At 43.5% G+C, this 16,419-nt stretch overlaps 1 protein-coding gene across 7 annotated transcripts in view; it reads left to right on the top strand.

Moving 5' to 3' along the window:
- RNF152 (ring finger protein 152) overlaps positions 1 to 16,419 on the top strand; it is a 42,477-nt gene that overhangs the window by 18,579 nt on the left and 7,479 nt on the right. Inside the window, exon 2 of one of the 7 annotated variants that reach the window (XM_035318784.1) lies at positions 924 to 958. The exons of 1 other annotated variant lie outside the window; for it this stretch is intronic. The gene's annotated coding sequence lies outside the window, so the exon portion shown is untranslated. 5 more of the 7 variants (XM_035318785.1, XM_035318781.1, XM_035318782.1 and 2 more) reach the window with 5 other exon arrangements.

Raw genomic sequence — 16,419 nt, 5'->3', positions numbered from 1 at the left:
ACCCAGATCTCTCTCTTTCCTTCATACTCACTTTTCCTTTTTGACCTGAATATTGAATTATGCACTTCAAAGTAGAATGGGTTCAGCAGGAGGCATTGGCAGAGCTCTGCTGAGCTGCTGAAATTGCCGGTACTTAACATTCATCTGGGAGAAGAGTATTATTATTTTGTCAGACTCATCCTTAGTGAATGAAAGTTTCCTTCTGTTATGAGCATACCCAGGTTCTTGTGTGGGTTCACTGAATCTGCACGTGGCATGTGGCTTGGGGAATCCTGGCTCTGTTGCGTGAAGATTAACTTGGACTGCATAAATATTTGATGCTAAATTTAGGCCAGTTTAGATTTTCCTGGTGCAGGTAAAGCAGACATCCAGTAATGGCAGTATTAATACTTCAGATGCTATTTCCCAGTGTATGACTCTTATTTGAATGCTTGCCGAATTACAGCTCACAGACTGAGTATCGTAGCTCTTTAAGTTTTTTCTTTAGTGCCCCCTATTTTTTTAAAACTGATGGTGGTGTAATCTTTGCACAGAATTGAAGCTTGCAGGCAACAGACTTTCTTAATTACCTTCCTCACATCCCTTTGAGGCAGCCACTATATGAAGAGATCATGGCTGTTAAGACCGTTGCAGGGATTGTCAGAAAGGTGTTGGTCCAAATGTATTTTTTGTTTGTATTTTGTTGTTGTTTTGTCTGAGGTTCTGCCTTGGGTAAGGCAAGTACTGGTCACCTCTTTTGGAGATATTGCTGCAGTTTATAAAACCGTCCCTTAGGTGGGTGAGCCAGTCCTGTATCAGATCCATTCTGGTCACTGATTGCTCAGTCAGTTGTACTAAAACCCAAAAATCGTTTTTTTTTCTTTTTCTTTCTTTCTCTCTCTCTTTTTTTCCTTTTTTTTTTTTTTTTTTTTTTTTCCCCCCAGGAGTGAGGAGAACAATGGACCATTGAAGAGAGCAGGTAGTCGGCACTACTGATGCTTCAGTTTATTGAACTGTGTTGAAATAATGAGGTTTCTCATCAGGCTAGGTTGCCGGTACCAAATTCTCTGAACCTTTCTTTCATTGTAGTAAGTTGCATTGGGATTTGGAGATGATGAAAGGGACCACTTCTCTGTGTTTAATGAGGAACTGCGTTTTTGCCTTGTATCCTTGCTAAACCCTGACCCATTTATATTCTAACTCCAGAATGAGATTTTAGCGGTGGAAGGAGATGGGGTGCTTGCAGAATCCAGAAGCCACGATCCCCTCTAATTTTGTTTCACTTCAGCGTCAGGCACTGGGGCACCTCTCAGGCTGGTGCAACCTAGCTGAAGCCTTTAGCCGTTTTGGTGAATAGGGGTTTAAAGATCCCGTCCTGTGTAGAAGCATTCTTTTAAATTAAAAATGGTAAGAGTTGTATGACAAAAGGTAGAGTTAAGGATGTGATGGTATGTAGCCTCAAGGATGTTCCTGGAGCAGGAAAACCCCTCCTCCTTAGCTTCTGAGCAGCAAAAGGGTGAAGCTCTTTGCCTCTTCCATTAGTTTTACAACTAGTTTGAAGATTTCATCTTTTGTTGCTTTCTGGAAATCTTTACTGCCTCCAAATCTTGTCCAAAAGTTCATGGGTTTATTTTATGGAGAGGGAAAAAAAAACATATCTTGAACTGAAAAATCAGACCGAACACTTAGGTTTAGGAATGCTAGCGCCATCTCCCATGGGAACTAATTGGCATGCTTTGTTTTCCCATTCTCCCCTCTGGGCTTGACTTTGTGGCTGACTTGCATCTCTTCTGTTCACACTGAGTTGCCCATTGTGGTTGTGACAGCTGTTATCTAGCTAGGAAATCCACTCTGCTGGTGAATGGGGTCGTGGGTCATCCTATATGTAAAGACCTTGAGTTGTTATGGGCGGGGTTTCACAGATCTAAAAATGGGTTGCCAAATTTCCATTGTTTAGTGAAAAGGCAGCCCATCCCCTTTGTACAGGTAACATAGCTATTCACTTCACTTCCTTCAGAAGGCATTCATTTGAAATTCTACATTTCCACTGAAACTCACTTTTGACTGACCTTGTTTTAAATCGGAATCTTGTCATAATTTTCAAGAGTACAATACCATTTTTAGGGGCTTGCCTTGCAATAATAAATGTGATACTAGAATACGGGAATTTCTTTTAAGGTCAGAGTAGAGCAAGTAGTGATTTGATTTGCCCGAAGAGACTCCTCTTGCTGGTCTGGCATAAATGTTTCTATGTGCAGAACAGAATGAGACTGGCAGAGGGGATGGGTGTAAAATATACTTCAGGCTTGAGATTTTGCTTTTAACAAGGTAGATTAGCTAGCCAAATAGAAATCAACAGAAATACCGGGGTTGCATCAGTTGCAGCCAACTGATTAAATAGTTGGTCTATTTAATCAGAGTAGGCAGCGTGGCAGTATATGAAGCTTCAGCATCTTGAGAAGAAAAAAGCTGGTCAGTAATAGCCAATTGGTAATAAATGAGTGAAGTAACGTTGCTCCCAAATTTGCCTTTAGTAATCAGCCAGCTGTTTTTACAAGGACACTCATTACTGTTATGGTTGGCCAATGAGAAACTCCCCTTCAGAAAGATGACCCTCTAGAAAGACTTCAAGTGTACAGAAACTCAATCTTTTCATTCTTGCAATTTCACAGTGACTTCTGTCTTTCAGCTTACAACCTCTTGGAAGCTGCCACTCTCTGTTTGTGCGGCTTCCACAGAAAACACACGTGATAGCATTTAAAGGGAGTTTTAAAATAGATAAGGAAATCTAGGGCATGTCAGGATGATTTTGAGGTGGTCTTAAAAATCCAGTGGTTGTCTCTTTTGAAAGCTTTTGCTGAATGTTTTGGTATTTAGCCTCCCTGTTCTTTATCTAAAGGTTGGGAAGTGAGACTTTCTTCTCAAACAGCCAGTCACATGCATTGCATTTGCTGGAAGTGGGACTGCTTCTGGGATGACCTGTCCTCCAGTGGATGGATCTGTGGAAAAGGCTAGCCTTGAACATATCTGTCTGTGAGAACAATTACTGTGAAAGAGGTTTGCTTTGCCCAGTACAGTGCAACTGTTTCATATGTAGGGGTCACTGGCACAAAAAAAGGCTGCCAGGACTGCATCCAGGCTGTTTTGCAGCTTGAAAGAAATGAGGCTTTAAAGAAATTGTTTGCAAAGTCCATGTGATTACTTGTCATGTATAAAGTTGTTATTTTCATATGTAAAATAAATGAATTCCTGAACATGCTTGCAAATGGGTAAAGTAAACCACTGAAAGTAAGCCATTTCATTTTATATAAGGATATGTGCATTTTAAGAGGCAATTATGCTTGTACTCAAAAATAGATTAAGGAGAAATCCTCAGACCGAGATCCGCTTTGGAGTCCTGATTTATAGTCTGTATCACCTCACGTCTGATGCAGCCACGTGCTTGGCATAAGGAGGAGTGAGATAGAGGGCTGGTTATGGTCTCATCTTGATAATGAGGAGTTATTTAAAGAAAGGTTACATTTTTGTGACATCGCTTTCTTCCGTATTGTTGTTTGGAGCCAACATGACCCAAAAATGAGTGTTTGGTGAAGGGCAATGGAAGTAAGTCCCCACAACTACAGGAACGTTACTCTTGTAGCCCTTCTAGCTCAAATAGAAGATATCTTTAAGACAAAGAAGACAAACAGCCTCCATCGTGTTTTGGTGAAAATGACTCATTTGTTTCCAGTGCTTGGGTTGCTTTCTTCTGCTATCCTCTCTTTTCTGTTGGCTGAAACTCACTCTGTGGTCAGTCTGTTGGAGAATTTCTTATCTTTTTATGTTAATGGGTGGTTATGAAACAAGGACAAAAAAATTAAAGATCATGCACTGGCAATTTAATGAAGCGATAAGAATCTACAACTTTGTCCTTTAATAAGTTTATAAAACTGTTGCTTTTCCAAATGAAGAGAGAGACAGAGGTGGCCGTAACCTATACATGCACAATTTTAAATCAGAATATCATGCTGAGTTGGAATTCTAAAGGTCTCAGCTTCTGGCACCGGTGCTCACTTCTTTTGTGTGATTTTAAACAATATGCAGAGGCATTTTTTCCTTCAGTGAGGGCCTGTGCATTTCGGTGACCTTTACTGCATTCTTTAGAGGGGTTACGCAATCAGACATAAGGGAATGAAAAAATGCAATTTTTTATTATATTTTTTTTTAAATAAGGTCTTCGGCTTACGCCCTATTCTTACAGTTGTACTACTCACAGTTAGGCACCTGTGTTTTGCACCTGCACTCTTATTTTGGGGAGCCTGAAAGTCTACTTGCAAAATCTGTGCTTATTTGTGAAAATCAAGCTAAAAAAAGGTTATATGTGGTTAGAATTATAAACTTTAAAGCAAGAAACTTTCTTTCTAATGTTCCATCCCTCCTTGGTTCTCTACCTCCTTTAAATTTGTGATATTTTATTCTAACTTTAAATTCAGAGCTTTCAAAGGGATTGACTGTTCTCATCTCAGTTGCACCAGGGAATGTTGTGTGCCTTTCTGAACCCGCTTACCAGCACTTGCCTACACTTTGCTGCTTGGGAGCATGAAAGCTCCCAAGAGTCTCCATTAATGGTAGTCTCCTCTATCAAGAGAGGCCGCTCATTAGAGAAGGCGGTGTGGTGTACCGAATAGAGGGGAGGGCGGCAAAGCCGGGGCACCCCTTCGTTCTGCTTCCCGAGTGGTGGGTGGAACGTGGAGCAGAACTTGCATCTGCTCGGGGAGAGCCATGGAAACAGGAGAGCCAAGTAAGTTCTTACAGCAACAACTGCACCGCTTGCTAACTTGGAAATATTTCTGATGTCTCATGATAATCACCAGACAGTTACACGCTTCATTGCTGCTCAGTGTTTAAAATTGGTATGGGTTACAGTTATGCTTCATGACTTGCTTTTCCACATATGAATATTTTATGAACCAAATCCACATCGGGATGGCTGCTAGGAAGGCAGAGTAAGCAAGAACAGTTGTCCCATTCCTCTTTCTGTGCCATCAGCCCTTTGTTGTGTACTAAGAGATACTTGCTTGAAAAACACGTAACGAGCAAACTTTTGTGCAGTGTGTGTGATACACAGACCTTGAGTGGGCTTCTTTGGCTGGGTAATGTTAGCGACCAACAAGAAAAAAGGTATGGCTTATTGCTTGCTTATGGGCAATTGGTTTGGAATTCTAGATGTAAACGATGTCCAAAACTGTAATGAATATCATGTGGCATTGACAGTGGATCCTCATCTGCAGGACGTACGCGTTACTTTGCCTGGTTTTGTCTGGTTTGTGCATTGCTTGTACCCACAGAGATGACCTTAAACTTTTCCCAGTTTTGTGTCTATTTATATTTGGGATCAATTTGTGGGGGAAAATGCCAGTGATCCACTGATATATACAGGAGAGGAAAGGTAGGTACTTTCTGAGAGATCTTTCCTGCTATTTCCATGTAAGCAGAAGGCTCCCATGGTACAAGCTTGCCTTTAAGGAGAGTTTTCTTTCCACCCAGTTGTGTGACCTTTAACGTTTTACACTAAAATTTCCAGGGGAGGATGGTGTAGAAATTGCATCTTTGTCAACTGCATCAATTCATTATGTTTCTAAAAAACAACTGCTGTGCTTGATACCTAGAGTTGGGCAAAACAACTGGCTTCCAATCTGTCTTTAAAATTTCATTTTCTAAGAGAACAGCACAATCTTCTTAGGTTTAAGGGCACCTCCTCCCATCGCCCCCAAGTTGCATGGTGTTTTCAGTGGCCTCCTTTTGGAGACAGAGGGACGAGGAGGTTTCCAAACAGGAGCACAGCGAAGCGATTGCTTGTAAAGCTAGGTGAGTGTTGCAAAGACTGGGTGAGCCACAGCTCTTTGAGCTGGATTTATTTCTCCTGGCTGACAAGGCTACAAGACGGGGGCTTTCCTGCCAGTCAGCGTTTAATTGGAAGAAGTGTCAGCTTGACTGAATCTGCTGCGGGAGGGGAGGCAGAAGGCTCAGAGGAGGGTGGGAAGTGTCACGGTGCCTCGAGGAGCCATCTGCAGAGACGCCTCGTAGCCATGCAGGCGAGCGCTGGGGCTGTTACGTATGTGTAGGGTATAGCTAAAAATAAACAGAAGGGAAACTGGTTTCTCAATCTTTAGGGTGTGTTTTTTGTTGGTGCTGGTGTTTTGAAGCAATACAAGGCAGCATTATGTCAGCTACATCCGAGGTTGCTCCTTGTTTGGAGGAGTGCAGGAGAGTGGTAGGAAGCAGTAAAGTGCTGCCACTTTTGCATGCACAACATGGGAAAGGAAACTGCCCTTTGTCCTTGTCCTGAGGGAGCTCTCCCCTTAGGGAGCAAGTTGTGAGCTCAGCACTTCGGGTGTGCAGCTGCCCTGCGCTTCTGGACACGATGCCTTGCACCAGCGTCGTGCTGGGGTGGTAAAAGGAAGGCTGTGGGCGTTTGTACTGCCTCTTTGGGAGTGGGAAAGTGGAGATGGTCATCCAAGCCAAACCTCCTGGAGGCTGCTGAAGCAAGGTAGTGGCACAGCTGATCTGAACGGGATTTTTTGGTCCTGCGAACCCTGCTGCTTAGTGCTTCGTATTCTGGAGTGCCACCTGCTGGCCCTTGCTCTCTTAGAGCACCCTTCTTTGGAGGCCGCTGCTCTAGGGGATGAGAGCTCTCGCCAAACATCATGGGTGTTAGTAATAATAATGCCATTAACTATTTGTATTGATCATTACATTAATTTTTTCCTTGTCATAGCATGTAAGGACCCTGTTCATTGGCAAAGACCTCACTCTGGCAGGCGTTCTGCAAAGTTAATGCTAAAGAAACCGGCAGAAGTTTCACTGCTTAAAAATATAGAGTATAGCATGAAGGAGTGGCTACAAGAACAGAAGAGGATTTTTCTAATCATTTTTTTTTTCTTATATAGGAAATACTTTTTATTTTTGTCTTTATTTAATAAAATATTTTAATCCTTCTTGTAGATGGCAAAGAAAAAAAAAAAAAAACATTTTCACGAAAGTGTTTGCTTTTTAAAGGAGTAATCATTAGAATGAAAGATAGATGACAAATGAAGTCACTTAAACAAAAGATAGGACAACACTGACCCAACCCTAAAAAGTAACAATGATGTCAGTAAATTTAATGATACTGAAAATCTTCTGGATGGAAAGCAAAGGACGTTATAGCTGGTGGCACAGTGCAAATCTGGTCCAGAGCTCATCCTAAATGAGAACTTGTTTTGGCGATAGAAAAGAGTATGTCTCTCGTCTGTTTTGTCACATTGGTTTCTGTCTCTTAGCCAAGTCCTCAAGTGGTGTGAGTCAGCATGGTTCTGCTGGCATCACCTTGGCTGTATGCATTGGTATTTCCCGTGTTTCGTGCGCCATTGTAAGGCACACAAACACTGTTTTAATAAAATGGTATAAAGACCTTAGCTGACTGGAATCTGTTTCAGTCCTGCACAGATATGCCTCTTTTTAGGCTGCATCTTCCAATGCAACACCAGTAGAGTGTCAAAACAGATTTTTGGCCTTTTCCTCTTTCTTTCAACAGTCTCTGTGGCATCTTTTGTTTAGAAGGGCTGTTCTGTGTGATGCTACAGGTAATATGCATCGGATGCATGTGGTGAAGCTGCTCTGATAATGTGATCGTAAGCTATTAGTGACTTTGGGATGTTCTCTTGAGACCCTTGAGATGAGCGATCCTTTTAGCAAGAAGAACTACCTGAACTACCTGCCCTTCCAAAGGATGATCCTCTAGCTCTTCTGCAAGAAACACCTCCAAAAAACAGTAATCCCCTCAAACATACAGTCCTCTTCAGGATTTGATCACATCACGGAAAACAACTGGCCTGATGAAAATACCCCATGTGATTTTTTTATTATTATTTTTTTTTTGGTCAACAATCAAAAGGTTGAAGTATGAAACTGTTGCTGATAGTTCGGGTGTATTTATCTCCTTTGCTTCCACTAGTCTGGGAAAAAAAAAATACGGGGAACTGCTAGAGTTAAGCATTCTGCGTCCAGCAGTAAAGGGGTGCGAGTAAGACATGCTTCTGGCTTGCTCAGTGGTTGTTGACAACATCAGGAGAAAAGTTATTCCAGAGTCAGAACAGATAGCTTTGTTTGCTCTACTTTTTTTTATAACTTTTTTCTTCTAATAGGAAGTAGTCGAATTAAAATGGAAGTTGAAATGAGCTGACAATTTAATGGAAATAACCATTTTTGCCTAGGGAGAAAGTATTTGCTTAATTTGATCTGAAACTGCCAATGAATTTGTTTACCTCAAAACTACGTTCTGCAGTTAGCTCTAATTCAGGTTCAGAGTTCCCTGAAATCATGAGACTGGTTTGCAAGTTAGAGACTAAAGTTCAGGGGCCTACCTAACCAGGATTTGGGACTTCGGAAGTCAATGTTTTCAAGCTTTTCTTCGGAAATAGGGGGGCAGAAACCTTTTTAATGAATACTGAACTGTTTGTAGATAACCATGTGAGCCTAGGGGATTTACCATAGCCGTATACTATCAGGATTATGATGAAATCTTGAGCAATATTATGCTTGTTATCTTTTCAAAGTCTGTTCTGCTGTTACGTTGCAAGGACTGGAAGGGCTAGGCCCAAAATTAAGCAGTTTGCTTCATTTTGGTATATTTTTTTTTTGCTCTAATGTAGCACAACACCGTTCTTTCCCAGCATCTGCATTCCCTCATGCAGTAAATGCCGTATGCTGTTAGGTAAGTGCTGCCAAGAGGAGGGTTTTCCACACCAGGATGTTTCCAAAGCAGCCAGGCTTTGACTGGCAGAAGTATGACGGGCGATGTCTGGCCTGAACTTTGAAACTTACTGTAAAGAATGAAATACAACCTGACAACGCTTGGCAGGTCTGATAAATTCCTTGCAGCTACAGCAGGTGAGTGGCTCTGGAGCTGAATACCTACTGTCTCTGTGTAGGAGGGCATCTGCAGGTTTCAAGTAACATGGGCAAGAATAGCTTATCTTGCCATGCCAGAGCAATTGAGAGGCCCCACCATGACGTGGCTGTCAGAACAGAGAGGCTGGCAGCTCTGCGTTTTTCCACTCCGAGGAGCTGTAATTTATCTCAGCCCACCAGAGAGGGTTGTGAGACATGGCATTGTGGTCCCAGTTGCTACCTGAGCTGTGGTCGCGAGCCTCTGGAAACACCATATTGCTTAGCTGTGAGGCGTCTGTTGTCTTGCAAACTGTGCTGGTTCATGCAAGGAAAACCAATACACAATGCAAATCCCCTCATCTTGTTCTAGGTTTCACCCTAGAAGACCATCCATGGGAGTCTTCTTGTTGATCCCGGGGGTCTGCCCATGTCTGCAGGCATGAAGGATAGGGCTGTGAGCATTTCCTGGCATCGGCCTGTTGCCTCACTGCTAGACTCAGTTTTTCCCTCGTTGTACCAGGGCTTTAAGTCTTTACGCGCCACCAGTCTGATTACTTGCGGCTGTTTTAGGAAGGTTGTGTTGTGTTTGCCCAGGTCACCCATTTTCAGGGTGGCTCAAGGTGGGTGAAAGCATCTGCGCTTAGAGATTTAGTGATCTGCCTGCAGCCGCTGACACTGATTCTCTGTATTAGTGGTATTGATGGATAGTGTGTTAAATATGTAAATGTGCAGCTGACCTCAGGAGCATGTATCATCCCATTAACTTCAGCGGCTAATGTCAGGCCAGGCGCTTCATTACTTGGCTGCACTGGACCTTGCAGAGCGTTGTAGTCATGCGTAGGAACATGTGCTTTGGAAAAGTATTAGAGCAAGTTATTTATTCTGTCTAGCGTGCTAAATCTTTGGGGGATGATTTGACTGGTGTAAAGACAGAGATACAAATCAGGATACCTGCTCGCCTAGGAAGTCATCAATATATATGCTGCTCAGGCTTGGTTTACCTCTGCTTGTGATCCATATTTGCAGTGAGAGTTGGACTGTTCCCAAAACTCAGGAAGCGAGCGTGGTATTAATATTACTAGCTGCCAGGAGTGTTACAGGGTGAATGATTAGCTTCCAATAGGAAAGGAGCTTTTGGACTGGCTCCAGTTCCTTTTGGTGTAGTCTGCAAACCAGAATGACCAGTGCCGTGACCTGGAGTAGCTGTAGAGCTTATCAGAGGCTGCAAATGCATGAAGATCACAATTTGTCTGCATTAGGAAATGACATAGTTAGCGGCTGACCTTGAGGAGCCATGCTAGCTGGCTATCAGCCACTCTTGTGGAGATAAGCTCTTGGAAGTCATTCTTCTGTGTTATGACATCTGTTACACCTTTTCTCATGATAAACGGGGGACTTTACTCCCCTGTGCTGCGCATATAGTAAATTTCAGGAGAAAGGTAAAAAGCTTAAAAAGCTACCCCCAGTGTAATCTCCCTCTACCTTACTCCACTTCTTTATGGTCTACAAAAGAAGAGATTTTCCTTCCTTATTGTTATGAGGCTTCTAATAAAATGTTTTCCGATTTCTTAATCCCATCCATTTCACTGTAAAAAGATGTATTATTTTGATTCCCCTAGGTCTCTTGCTTTTATTTTTTACATGCTAAGCCAAAAAAAGAAACATCCCCTTCCCACACGCAAACAAAACAAAATCCAGCCCAGCCCTTGGGAGCAGCAGCGTGAATGTGGCTGCTGAGCGGTGTGGGTCTCAGCATCGCTTCCTCAGGAAGCCGTGCTTTGTGGGTACGGAGTCCCGTGTGTGAGACAGGAACACAGAACGGAGTTGCAACAATTAAATCTCTCATTTGGAGGACTTCTGGTTCCTGAGGTAAGCGTGAAATGGAGTTTGCAGTTTTTGCATTATATAGGCAATACGTGAAATGTGAGTATTGATTCCTTTCTCTCTTTGGGCCAGTATGCAGGCATATTTTGACCTGGTTTATCAAAAACTGCTCAGTGACCTCAGAGAGCTGCAGTGTTTGCTCCTGTAATAACTGTTGGGTGTCTGAATGCACTACTTCAAGCTGATTCCCAGTCAAGCACCCACTGACCTATATCAGTGAGAGGCACCTGCATTTGAGATTTATTTCAATCTATATATTTGGGGATGGTGGCATTTTGTAAGTCTAATAGAAAATCCTTGGGAGGAAGGGAAGAATATTTTAATTACGTTTTTCTTCAGGTATCAGGCAAATTCGATCAATGGCAGATGAAGCGTAGAGCTGTAATGGGAGAGCAAAATTTGTCACTTTAAGTGATCAGGTGCTTCATGGTCTCTCTCAGCATTTTGAATACCACAGAATCCTGTCACATAGCCATAAATGAAAATCTCTTTTAGAAAGAAGACGCTGCATTGCAAATAAAAGCTTTTACTGAGAATGAGCTTAATGACCATAGTCTTATTCTTTGCTTGGGCAAAGCTATGAAGTTCCGGTATTTTGGCCTTAGTGGCTTAATTTGTGTCCTTGCTTGAAGTTAGGGAGGCTACTTCTAAACCTGCCTTTGCCAACCATCTGTTCCTTACGTCCTGGCCAGCAGTTACTACTGGTGTTGCTTTTATTCAGGGGGTGAGGGGTAGATTGCTCTTCTTATGGCCCCTCACCCCTATTCCTCTTGGTGCCAGCTTGAATGGCAAATGGTTTTGTCACTTGGTAGTGGAGAAACCTGGCTGTTAATTCCTCTCACCCTAGGGTTTACGAGTGTGTCAGGCATAATTAGGAGCAGCCAACAGATCTGAAGAAGTGCTAATGGCCCTGTGAGATTTGCAGTGAGAAAGGCTATAAAAATGAGCGCTGTCCCTTGGGATGTGTAGAACCCTGGAGATTTTGTTTATTTCCAAATTGAGAGGGAACCTTTTAGTACTCTGTGCGGGGGAGTTTCCAGATTTGGGATGCCTAATGACCACAGCCAGGTCTCTCATCCTGTCATAGAATCACAGAGTGGTTTGTGTTGGAAGGGACCTTAAAGATCACCTGTTTCCAGTCCCATGGGCAGGGATACCTCCCACCAGACCAGGTTGCTCAAAGCCCCATCCAACCTGTGAACATTTCCAGGCATCCCTGTCAGTGCACCCCTCATGCAGGATGAGAGCTGCCAAGACTCCTGGACAGCAGAAATGGTGGGGAGCACCTTTACACTCCTTCTGGCCTGGGCAGCACTGCACATGGGGTCTCCTGCTCTTCCCCAGGCTGGGGGAAGCCCAGGAGCCTGTTAGTTTTAGGGACCTGTAGCTCTGGGGCAGCTTGACAAGTCACCCTGTCAAAAAGCCACAAACCGGGAAGCCCTGGGCTGGTGAGGACCAGGTGAGGCTCCACAGCCTGGGCTCCACATCCAACAACATGGAGGGCTGTTGATGGGCTGGATGGGCAGAAGAAATGTGCCTGAAATGGGCATGTGTCTCTGGAATATTTTAATTTGAAATAGCATTTCCCACAGGAAAGCACCTCGCTGGAAACTTGCTGGAGAGCATGGTTGTACTGTTTTGACTCAGCAGTAAGAATCTGTACCCGTCATTTGCTGACCAGGCACATTACAGGTGATTAGTAGTGTTTGCTGTTGGAACAAAGTGCAGTTTATCCTGATCACATTTGACCAAAATAAGGTCTTTGGAGCTGGGGAGTGTGGACGTGTCAAAGTTTGCAGATAAAAGGAGAGAGCAGCAGAGCCAGTGAGGTGAGATGGAACAACGTGCAGCAAGTGAGTCTCTCTCTGTTTTTTATAAACACCGAAGGCTGTTGTTTTCACCGGATCCATTCTTCTCCAAAAATGTAAACTTCTGTATATAGTTACTTATATTCATTTGGGGGACCTTCGTTTCTCCGTTTTCTGTTGCTACGGCTGGCTGGTGACGATTTCTGAGGTAAAGGTGGTGGGTTAATACCTTGCACCCAGGCTCCCTTCTTGTGATCTACCTCTGATTGTATGGCTGCCAGAGAGGCAGGAGGCAGGCCAGCTGCTGTCCTGGTTGATCTGTGCCATTGAGATCACCCACAGCAGATTCCCCATCAGCACGGAAACCCTGGCACAGGTTTGTAGGATGTTGTGGGCTCATATTTCATAGTTCACCCAGATTTATTTTCTGTGGCTTTACACATCTGGGGGTATGTACGCTTGGTTCTCATCTTGCCAAGGGCTGGATTTCTTGGCAAGGGCTGGGCTAAAGCTGAACGGGCAATGTCAGCTTGCACTGGCTAAGGATTTGGCCAAATTAAAATGCTTTTCTTGCTCTGAAATATTTCTGTACAATTGTGAATAACCAAATGGAAAGAATAGTGGCTGTAGGCTGTCTGTCTCAGGGGAAGGTGCCCAGAAAATAAGTAACTTTGGAGAGAAGAACGGATTCACTTTGTCTTCTTCTTAGCTTCATGTTCCTCAAAATACAGACAGTCTCTCAGTTGCAGTTTTCATGATGGATGAGCTGTGTCTGTGGAGATGCTTTAAAACTTCTGGATTACAGGCTTTCATGGTTTTCATGGTCCATGGAAAAGCTGCTGGTATGTTCAGTGAAAGCCACTGAAAACCTTGGGCAGATCACAGAGATCCTGCCACCTTGGAGAGACTGGGAGAAATGGGTGGTTTTCTGAGCCTTATTGATTCTCTGTTTTGGAAAAAAAAAGAATCTTTTACCCCTGTCCAGTGGCTCAAGAGGTGAGAAGTGGAGCTGCCACAAAGTTTTCCAGGAGCTTTGAGGCAACCTGGGTGGTGCTTGCATGACCTTGGACCAACTGCTTCATCTCTCAGCACTTCTTTTCTTAGATGATGAAAGGATATAATAATAACACTTCTCTCTTAACAAGGGTGCTGTGCTGAATAAATTAATTAATCTTTGTACTGTTTTCAGTTACTATGGTAATTAGTGCTAAAGAACAGCCTAAAAATAAATAGGATCATTTAGTGAAGGATATTCAGGGGAAATCAGGTAGTACGTCCTGCATGTTTGCAACAGCCCCGGTACATTTAGTACAAACAAATCTGCTGAAAACATTAATGGATGGTGAATTTTGTAGCAGAAATGCTCCCAAATATTATATATGCTTCTTCTTATCCACTATCAGTATAAAGTGAATGCAGCAGACATTTCTTTCCATATCTGTGGGCAGATGATTCTTGCAATTAGTTCCCCTATGGAGATCAGTGCCCATTCCGCGCCACTCCCCCCATCTCCTTTCCAGCCTAAGGGCACCCGAAATGAATGGATCTTCCTTCGTCGTAAATCATACATACTCGGTAATACTGTCAGAGAATGCTTAATGTGTGCGGGGAGTTTGCGTAATGAACCTTCCCTGAGAAAGGTGAAGTATCGTCAGTGCACTGCCTTGCTAAAAGTCTGTTATTAACCTTGCCATGCAGCAAGTACGGCATGCCTAAATACGTGCACAAGTCTGTGTGGAGTTCTTCAGGCTTCCAGTGATCAGCATGCCCTGGAGCCAGTCTTTAAAAATGGGATATGATATTTAATATTCTGTGAATTGTATTAAATTCTACAGGCATCATTAAAATATATTTTTGTGGCTTTCACGTTGATATAATTCTGGGCCCTAATAAGTTAGGATGTATGTGTGGAGATAGTTCTTCGTTCTCCAGTGGAGGCAGCACCCCTTCAAGGCTGTGACTTCCATTGCTTAGTCACTGGGGCTGTCCTTACGGAGAAGAAATACCATCTTAATAGGCAATGATTTATCTTTGTTTTGTTCTTGGACTTGTTCAGCTCTCATCGTGGACGTTTAATGTCTGTCTGTGCACTGGGTTCCAAAAATAACTGCCTTTTCTGACCACTTTGTAGTTAGCGTTTGTGCAGAATTTTCTCTACATCAAATCTGATTTTAATCTGACCCCTTTTCTTTCTTCTTCCTCGCACTGCCTGTAGCTGTGTTATACTATCTGCAGTGCCTTCTATTCACCCCATGGAATGCCTCCCTGCGTTGTGTTGGGAAGCCTTGAGTTGTAACAAATTCCCTTTCCCCCTTCACGTTCTTGGGGAGCATAAGCCAGTGCCTTGGCAAGGCTGGCCTCCTGCTCACCTGAAGAAAGAGAGCTTGGGGCCTGCCACAGCCTCTGACAGGGTATTGACAGAACAGATGGCATGACTGCCGAGCAGCTGAAAGATGATTTATTCTCCAGAGCTTACTGTCTTAGACTGTTGTTCTTGAGTTATGTGGCATTTTCTCAAATCTTTTGAACAATTCAGAGGAGGGCCTTGTGTCATGCTCTGAGCCACCCAGCTGTACCTTGATCTCCTCCAGTGGATCTCATCAGCTTTGCAGGTTCCTCACTCCATCTCCTCTCCTGTGTGTGAATCTCGTCTCGCTGACCATCAGCAACCCTGTGGAAGTGGGGCAGAGCCACTGCAAGCGTGAAATGGAGAGGCAGAGAGGTTTCTTGATGCTTCTTTGCAGCTCTGTCTCTTCTCACTTCCTCTGCTGCCACACCTGTCTGACACTTGTGCTTTGGAGCTCGTGGATTTTCATACCCTATTAGTTTTAATTCGTACTACTGGTTAGATCTCAGCCTTGAAAAGCTGTCAGTTGCTGTCAGGTTTAGGCCAGGCAGAGTTATTAATCACAGCTGCAGTCGCCTCTGTGTGTGTGGTTTCACCGCCACGTTTCCCAGCCCTCCCTCCCACATGCATGCCCGTATCCACACACACGTGTGCTCTCTTACCAGACCTACAGAGATCCCTGACAGTCTTTTCTGTTTTCTTCTCTTTTCCTGTCAACAGCCCCCCGTGTCTATCACTGGGTGACAAGCGCAAACAATGACAAAACGAGGTTTTTGTCTGATGCTGAAGGCAGCAGTGCCTTCATCTGCAGCCTGGCTGCCTCTTGGTCTCTGTGCTCGAACTGTGAAGAAAAGCTCAGTTTGAGTCAACTTTGGGCGAGGTGTTCGCCTGGGATAGCTCAGTGCCTTCAGCTGGTGAGGGGGGTGTTGATCAACAATTCTGTGAGATCAAGTCAGTGAGACAGTTCAGTCCTCTGTCCACCAGAAGGTCTGCTGCAGAATTAACTTTTCACTTCATTATTAAAATTAAGTGATAGAAAAGTACCGAGAGCTCCTGTGGCTTTTTCTTTCCTAACTGTATGCAATGAAATGAAACAAGTGGACACTGTGCAGTTTAATTCTGACTGTAGATGGTGGCTTGACATTCTTCTGTCCCCAAACCAAGCTGTGGCATAGTGCGGGAGTGCTGTGGGGCTTTCAGTATGTTTTGGAGTAAGGTTGCATTGCACCCATCAAACTAGATAGCAAACCTTTGGACAAGGTAAGCTCATTAGTGTCAACAAGGGCTGAGGGGTTAGACGGATGTGGCTACTCTTTAACTTGTCCTTAGACATATTCTGAAGGAATCATACTAGCCTCTCCACTTATGGGGTGTTAACGCTGATCTGCCAAAATATATCTCTGGTTATTATTTGAGACTTAAGGGGAAAGTAAGAAATGTCATAGTTTGGCATAGGTGTATGTACGATGCAACCTTGTAATTAAAATAATT

Source organism: Oxyura jamaicensis, chromosome 2 (genome assembly GCF_011077185.1).
Source record: "Oxyura jamaicensis isolate SHBP4307 breed ruddy duck chromosome 2, BPBGC_Ojam_1.0, whole genome shotgun sequence".
Taxonomy (NCBI): Eukaryota; Metazoa; Chordata; class Aves; order Anseriformes; family Anatidae; genus Oxyura; species Oxyura jamaicensis.
This window is presented reverse-complemented; position numbering and strand designations above follow the sequence as displayed.